Source organism: Acyrthosiphon pisum, chromosome X, assembly GCF_005508785.2.
Source record: "Acyrthosiphon pisum isolate AL4f chromosome X, pea_aphid_22Mar2018_4r6ur, whole genome shotgun sequence".
Taxonomy (NCBI): domain Eukaryota; kingdom Metazoa; phylum Arthropoda; class Insecta; order Hemiptera; family Aphididae; genus Acyrthosiphon; species Acyrthosiphon pisum.
The window spans coordinates 22,579,839-22,588,631 of NC_042493.1; the positions used below are offsets into that span (position 1 = coordinate 22,579,839).

General features: G+C 29.5%; 1 protein-coding gene across 3 annotated transcripts in view; it reads right to left on the reverse strand.

Moving 5' to 3' along the window:
* LOC100569647 (probable G-protein coupled receptor 158) overlaps positions 1-6,282 on the reverse strand; it is a 59,008-nt gene extending 52,726 nt beyond the window's left edge. The window contains exon 1 of one of the 3 annotated variants that reach the window (XM_016806236.2): positions 6,116-6,282. The gene's annotated coding sequence lies outside the window, so the exon portion shown is untranslated. The remainder of the gene's footprint in view (positions 1-6,115) is intronic. The other 2 variants (XM_008186731.3, XM_016806228.2) reach the window with 2 other exon arrangements.
* Between the last annotated feature and the right edge of the window lie 2,511 nt (positions 6,283-8,793).

Here is an 8,793-nt window from a genome sequence, read left to right on the forward strand (position 1 = left end):
CATAGTATCAAAATAAGAACGGGCTGCTTTCGTTGGCTACATTTTAGGGACTATCTAAATCAGGGACTGGAACCGCACCTAAAAGAGCCGGTTCTGGGAACCGGAACCTTTAAAATATTAAGAACCGGAACCCGAACCGAAACCTTTATTTTTATATAATAAAGTACCGGAACCGAACCGGAATTTTTAAATTAAAAAGGTACTTTTAGGTTCAAGAATAAAATAATTTTATTTATCATATTTAAAGGTATTACGGTTTTGTGTATAACCTATGTATCTATGATATATTATAAGTTTTCTAATATTTCTCATAACTCAATTAACCTAACCTAACCTCAATTATACCCACATTCTGGATGACTATTTGAAATTATTATACTTTTTGGTACCGAAATTATCTGGAACCGGAACCTAAATTATTTGGAACCGATACCTTTATTTTTTTTCATCAAAGAACCAGAACCGAACCGGAATCATTATTTTATTTTTGGAGAACCGGTACCAGAACTGATACCGATAAATTCAAAAGGTTCCAGTCCCTGATCTAAATACTTACCTGCAGAAACGCTTGTAGACTCTTCGGGCTTCGGCTACGGCGACGATGTATAAAAGTTAAAAATTCAGGAAGTAAACTTAATGCTTAGCTGTTTCAGTGTAGCGCACTTCCGTAATCCGTAATGTTGAGCTTCGTCGCCGTAGCCAAAGTCCGAAGAGACTACAGGCGTTTCTGTAGGTAAGTATTCAAGACAGTCCCTAAAATTTCCAATTTTTGGTACAATACGAATATTCTTATAATAAAATCTAAATAAAAAAATCAATGCTCAAAAAATAGCACCAATTATACTTCTGCAACCAATAACACATAATATAAATTAAATAACAATAATATGAACATAATAAATATATTATTTCATAACTGTGAACAAAATTAAATTATTAATAATTTATTTATATATAGTAATAATTTACTCAATTTACTCAATATTGATAGCTAAATTTTCAGCAATATTTTAACTAGTAAGTTGAAGTTACGAAAAAAAAAAAATCATAGCATCAATTAATAATATAAATTTACAATCAATTAGGTAAGTACTTTAATGTTGTTAATATATTCTATCAGTCATATTTTTTTCATTTATAAAACTAATTTTTAGTGTACAAAATGCATAATATAATTAATAATTTATAATATTAATAAATAAAAAAAATTTAAATTACCCTAAATATGTAAATTTCGTTGTAATATAAAGTTTCGTCAAATATAAGTTTGTTAAAGAGAGGTACCACTATATTTGAGCCCACAATAATCCATAAGTAGTACTAAGTACTTGTCATTTACTTTTATTAAACATAATTATATTCATTGTTAAGTTCTGGGTATAAAACATAAAAATAAAAAGCTGGTAAGTTGATGTCGCTCTGTTGTACAGTAGGTTACAAGTGGGTAACTAGTAATTATTAAATTTGAATGCAATGATGTTATACGAAAAACGATTCTGAGCGGAGACGGTTTGTCAATCTGGATATTTTATATTTTATTATTGTCTGTAAATTGAATTAATATTATAAATTACAACAAAATAACTAAATTCGTTTTTTTATTTTTATTTTTACTCGTTTCTATGGCGATAAGCCAAGCGTTGAAAATTAAAACCACATTTTTAAATGTTTTTTGAAATTTGTCAGTGGTTTTTCCTGTGGCATTAAATAACTATTGAGAAAATGACCTCTCTAAAGTACCATCTTGATTCAATTTGGTAAAAGATAAGATACTATACGTTGAAATCGAAGCACTCCTTCTAGTGGAAATTTTGTATACAGGATAAAAAAAATAAATACCATTGCAAAACCACTAGATCCCTATCACCGCTCAGAATCTAAAGCCGGATTCCACGACTCTGTGTATTTGACGAATATCCACGAATACACGAATAATCGGCAAGTTACCGACAATCGACTGGAAGGTGGCGAATAACGATTAACGAATACCGAATACCGAATACCTACCGAATATTCGTACAATTACTTCATTCCCATCACTCGTTGAGTATCCACGAATACCAAATATTCTTCAAATACACGAGTTGTGGGATCCCGCCTTAAAATACACACTCACATTGTAATATCAATAAATTCATCGCTAATTCAGAAAATAAAATAACATTTAAAGAATAAATTTAAAAAAAATTTAAATATAGTATAATATGTATATTGTATAACTTATAAATTAAATGCAAAATTATTATTTACTAGGTAGTAGGTATAGACTAGTACATTTTTTCCACTTTTTATACCTCATTTAATGAGCCTCATTAGCATTATACAAGTATTATTAGTATATACAAGTAACAACTATTACACCCGAATTTTTGTATCTATTAAATATTAATGCACATTATACGTATAATATATACGTACGCTTATTGCATAATATTATATACCATATTATGTTTTGTAAACTGTCCATGTTATTGTACAAGACAATAATTTAACTTAGTCATTCCAATAGTTTCATTATACAATACAATTATTATCATTCTTATTTATGTTCATATTTGTATTAGATAATTATAATATAAAGTCATAGATGGTGGATATTTAAAATTTTGTTGGAATTAAAGGTAAAATATATTTACCTCACCAGTGATAATATTCATAAATCATAATCATCCAAGGGAACCTGCACTGTTGACGTCCCGGGCACAATTCCTCGGGTTATTTTGTATAAATAAACATACCTGTTTTAGTAATTTTCTCTAAGCGGCAAAAGTGTCTTTTCTGTACGGACACAGAATTTATATTCGAAATTATATTCATCTAGCACCGTTATAATATCTTGGTTAATTAAAATGTAAAAATAGTATTACATATTATATAATATTTTAGAGAATATTAAGAGATTTTCCTTATTTACCTGTCATCTGCTTATTTTGCAAGACTAGAGCATGGAATTAAATTAATTAAATATTTGCTAAATATTCCAAGACATGAAGTGCTTTAATATCATTACATAATCTTTATGTAAGTGGTAAAAAAAAGTCTTGAAAAACCACCGGGAAGACGTTCTCTATTCGACTAGTCTATCTACAACGTATAAGTTACTAGTAGATTTATATTTCTCTCTCAAATTCTATTTTAATTATAAGTAATAATATTAATTATTGAGTCAAAATAAACGAACTTGAGTATACCTATCTCCGATTGTTGCGTCAGAACGTGATATACGACATTCGTATTAGCAGTGATGTTTTGGAGGGTAAAGGCATATACCCATTTACTATTTGGTAATCTACTCTGGCGTATACCCTGTAAAAGTAGTACAATGTAGTAAGTATCAATACGCACATATACGATCGTATACCTTAGTTTTATTTTTAATTAAGCAATCCGTGTTCTGTATTATTATTTATTGTCATATGACATTTATAAATCATCTATAAGTTAGAACCGTTTATTTATATTGGTTATTAACACGTATATATTATGTACTATGTGTACTTATTGCTGTAGACTATAGTTAATCATCGTTGATGACCAACGACCCGGAATTATTGCGGTTCTTTTGATAAAAATATGTCGGAGTTTCCGCCATAACAGAGTACCTAATAATAATTGCCGAGAGAATATTCAAATAAAATGTTTAATCTGACCTATGAAATAACAAATTGTTAATAAGTAAAAAAATAAAAATATACAAAACTGGATAACAAAAATATATTTTTGTTAAGTTTACCTATATAGGTATTATTTAAGAATATAGTATTTTTTCAGAATAAATCTTATTGAATCTCAGCTACACAACTGAAGCTTTCGACGGCGACGTGTATTGGGTTAGACTTTATGTCAAGTAGTTTTGTAGAAAGCAGGTACCTATTAATATTTTAAATCACTATATTTTTATGTAGATACAATGTAAATAGAATTATTCTTAAAATCATGGATCAAAAAATATGTTTAATACCCAGATGTCTACCTCATCCTTATTATATAGTCTTTGAATCATATACCAAGCTATAGCAATATTGAATATTATTTGAAATAAAATAAAATGGGATTTGTATATAAAAAAATATGATTTGATTATATATTCATTTGAATTATACAATAATATATTAAATTTTATATTATATTAACGAAGTTATATTCAAAAAAATCGAAGTTACTATAGGAACATTCACAATAAATTATACATTTCAATGTTATTTTATTATTTATTTCTCTTACTAAGACGATAATTGAACAGTATTTTTATTTTTATCAATTGTGTACCTACCTACAGTTCGTTGTTTTTAATGATATTAAATACAACATTCAGTCTTTGTATGTTGTCAAGTTATATTAATTTATAAATATAGTTATTATTAAGTTTTTTCATTCATAATTAATTGATATATTTATATTTATAATTGTTTGGCAAGAACATAAACATTTTTATGGGTACGGTTGCTAGGATAATTTCGAAACAGTCTATAAAAAATATGATAGTGACGGCTGAGTCTGACGAGACACATAAACATAGATGAACAAGTTTCCAGTTTTTTTCGAAAACAAATTAACCACAAACATTGATATATCAAAAACCTCAAAATAATAATATTACGTTTTTTATTTTCAATTAAATTCTAATTTGTTAAATAATGTCGGTATTTAATAGACTGTTGAATATTTTAAGATATAAAATACTAAAATAAACACGAGTTTAACTAGGTAATTACTCGATTACATATTAGTATACCTACCAACTACAATTCATAATCTAGTATTATCAAAATAAACTATATTATACATTTTTGAAATATTATATTTAATATCTACATAATGTGTTACAAGTGATTTTGATATTACAAAAAGCGCAATAGATTTAAATGTTACTAAAGTTGTTTTTTTTTGTTGCTATTTCACTTAAATTAAGAAAAGAGTTTAAAAATATGACTTATCGTGATTTATTGATTTTTCGTGAACTATGTAATTTAATATTATATTTTTACATTAAGTACCCATCTATATACTTTCATACAGAGAACGAGAAAGTACATAAAATATGTAAATTAAAACAGAGCCAGATTCATTTTGCAATGATTTATGTTAATACAGTTTTTTTTATATAACTTCAAAAAAATATTGAATAAGTAATTGATCAAAAATAGGATGTTTTGAATATTTTACAAATCTAAGTTTAAAATGTTAAAATATAAAACGCTATAGTACCTAGTTGCATACAAGGTTTCAAATCTACTACAGTTAATATTATTCTAAAATAGTAGGTACCTACGTAGGTTAATGTTCATGAAGTTATTCAAAATTAATTTATATGAAAACTTTTTATTTTGACTGATTTTTTTGTGAACACTGTTAAAATATCGAGTTATATTTTTATTTATTTAGCTATTTATCTTGATTAAAATTCTGATATTTGTAAATGGTTGTTCTAATTAATATTTAACATTTTAAAACCATTCTTTATTTTAAAAACCAGTTTTTATTTTTACAAGTTGGTAGTCAGTAATCTAATTTAACAATATTAATATAGGTTTTTATAATTTTCATAAGTTACTATAATATTTTCAAAGTGAAGTATTTAAATTATTCAGTTCGTGTTTCATTGTAGTTGCACCGTGTTCTAAATTTAAATCACACCATTGAAGCGTTAAAGTTGGGTTGAGTGTAGAACAATCAGATTTTCGTTCGTGATTAATCATTTATATTATCTGTGTTCTTTGCAGTACCTACCTACCTAGCGGCTGGCTATATTTATATTTCATATATAATAGCCTATTCTAATTAAGATGAAATAAAATAAACCACTGCGACTTGCGTCAACGGAGTGTGATCTTTAAATGTAAGTGAATTAGATGAGGTAACACAGTCATCGTAACTCATAAGACTAGGGGATTGAGCTTACGTATTATTTTTAATCAGTTCAGTAGGATTTGAGAAAAAAAAACAAACTAATTAAATTTATCTGAGTTAGTAAAATGATAATGATAAATATACATTTCAGCTTTTAATCTCCCATGCAGTTAGTTAAACGACGATATAAAAATAATAAAATAATAATAGTACGTCATGTGTTATACGAAGTGTCAAACACACGGGTAGATGTAAAATAAATTACCGAAATAATAGGTATGAGCGTGCCACATTTGGGGTCCCGCAACTATCACAGCGGCGGCAGCGGTGACGGTGGACAACGACGACGACGACAACAACGACGTCGCCCGTGGGTGGTCGACCGCGAGACGGCGTACGATCGGCACTACTGCTGGCGTGCATGCATGTACTGAGCGCGGAAAAAAAACCTCGGCAACCCGGCGAGACGCTGTAACCGTGAGCGCGCGCGCGCGCGCGCACCCTCGGAAAACGTATGCATGCATCCCCCACTCTACCCAACTCAGCACGGAACCATCACACCTCCCTCTCGTGACCACCACCCCCCCACATAAAACTCCCTACCATACCAACCCTTAAGCAAGCTATTCAACAACTTGCGAGCGGGTGAAAAGTGCGGGGCGCGGACCGTGGCGCCGTCGGACCCGGTGCGTCGTGGGCGCCGTGCAACGCTAAATATTCCGATCTGTCTTGTGCCGTCTTATCTCCTGTGAGGCTGTGTGACGGTGCGTGAGATGTCGGCGTCGTATCATGTGGTGAGGGGGTAGCGCACCACTGGGTAGGTTCACTGGTCGGGTTAGGGTGAGAGGTGCGTATTCGTTATCGGAGGCGACGATGATTGAAAATGCGGAAGTGACGGACCACGCCGGCAGTGAAAATGTAAAAACAAAAAAACGACGTGTGAACAGGGTTTTATTCTCAAATTACGACAGCTCTGATCGAACGATTGCGGGTTGTTGGGTAGGTATAGGAACTGCGGTGAAGCTTTTATTACCGTATAATACCACGGAGAGTCGTATTTTTCACAAGAGACAAGTCCTGTACCAAAAATAGTATAACACTGTTGTACTGAATTTGATAACAGCGTATAGAAAAAAATGCGAAAACGAACATTTTTATAACGGAGTATTACCATAAATAATATCGTTTTCATTGTATTCAAAACAAGATACAAAAATACCAAATGTTGTGTTAGCGAAAATTGCAGTGTTAAATAGTGATATTTTAGTTTCATTTACAGAAAATGTTTAAATAAATACACAACTACATAAGTCTTTAAAATCATAACTTTATCCCGAGGTGGTCAAATGTTTTTATCATTGGTGGTGGGAGGATGGAGATAATTGTTTAACATGGACTTTGAGCATTAAAAAAAAAATTGAGATCAGATTAATAAATTAAAATATAAGCTACAACTAATTAGGTTATTTACTATAAGTATATTTTATTATATTATTGCTATTAAAATAATTTATTTTACAATTTACAATTTAGTTAGTAAGTTATAATTTATTTCCGAAAACATTTTGTTTGATATACCTACTTTAAAATTTTCAAGTAGGTACCCACGAATAATATGTTTAAATTACAAAAAAAATAACTAAAATCATTATTTTCTGTTTAAATATTTATTTTTACCTAAAAATATAGAAAAAAATTGTATTTATATAATTTATCGATTTATTGGATACAGTATGAAGTACATAATATGAAAAACAATGTTTTACATTTTCAATCCAAGCCGGTATTACACTGGATCGACACATTGATGCGACATCTGCTAGGTACCGAATTCCGTTCGACTAGTGTGTCAATTTTTCTTGTCGATCGACAAAAAGTCGGTAAACATCAAAACCACCACGATTTTGGAATTATCAAACCGGCCAAAAATAGACGGGTAGCGCCAAACCGCGTTTGTCAACCACTGATCAACGCAACATGCAGCGTTTCGCTCGCGCTTTTAAGCCTCTATGACGTACGGCGCCGACCAAAATCCACGGAAGTGACATGCGGCGGGAACCAAGTATGTTTTTGAATTTTTACCCCAGTATAAAATTTCGTAAAAATTAATATCTAAATATCCAAGTAGAAATAATTTATAAGAATTTTCAAAATGTCAGTAGATATTGTGCTCCATTACGTCTGTACGTTGTACTAGTTTATGAATTAAGTTTTTACATACGTTTGATTTAAAATATCAACATCTCAGTTCAGTGAAAATTGGAGCAAGGTAATACATGTTTTTTTATTGACCTGTACATAGAAAGACCGTATCTTTAGGATCCAAAACTATCAGATTATAAAAGTAAATTGATTAGATTTGATGGGTTGACTGAAATTGTAAATATAATGAAAATATCAGTGGGGAATGCGATAAATAATTAAAAATCTTCTTATATGTATTTTTAATATTTTTCAACTGCTATTGTAACAATATATTAGGAGCCTTGCATTAAATTTTCACGCTTTTTTACCCAACAAACAAAATTTTATTGATATTTATAGAAAAAAAAAACTAAATAAATTGAAAACTGACAATGTCCATAAACATCTCAAAAAGAGTCAAATTATTTTCAAAATTGTATGGTGTATAGAAAGTGCTAATATAAACATTCAGTGAAATTTACAAGTATCTACAGTCTTCGTTTTTTAAATACAATAAAATAAGAAAATCGTTACATGAGAAATCGAGTGAATATCAAATGTTGTAAAAATATGAATTTCAAACGCTCATAAAAACTTATTTTGACTTTCTTGTAGACATTTTTTTTTTTTGATAAAGGTAGGCAAACTTATGAGGAATCTTGTGTTACCATTTTCAAATCTTAGGTTTAAAAAAAAAAGTATTTTATGAATTTCTAACTCAAAATAATTTGCAAATTTTCGTCATTTTTAAGTATTTTG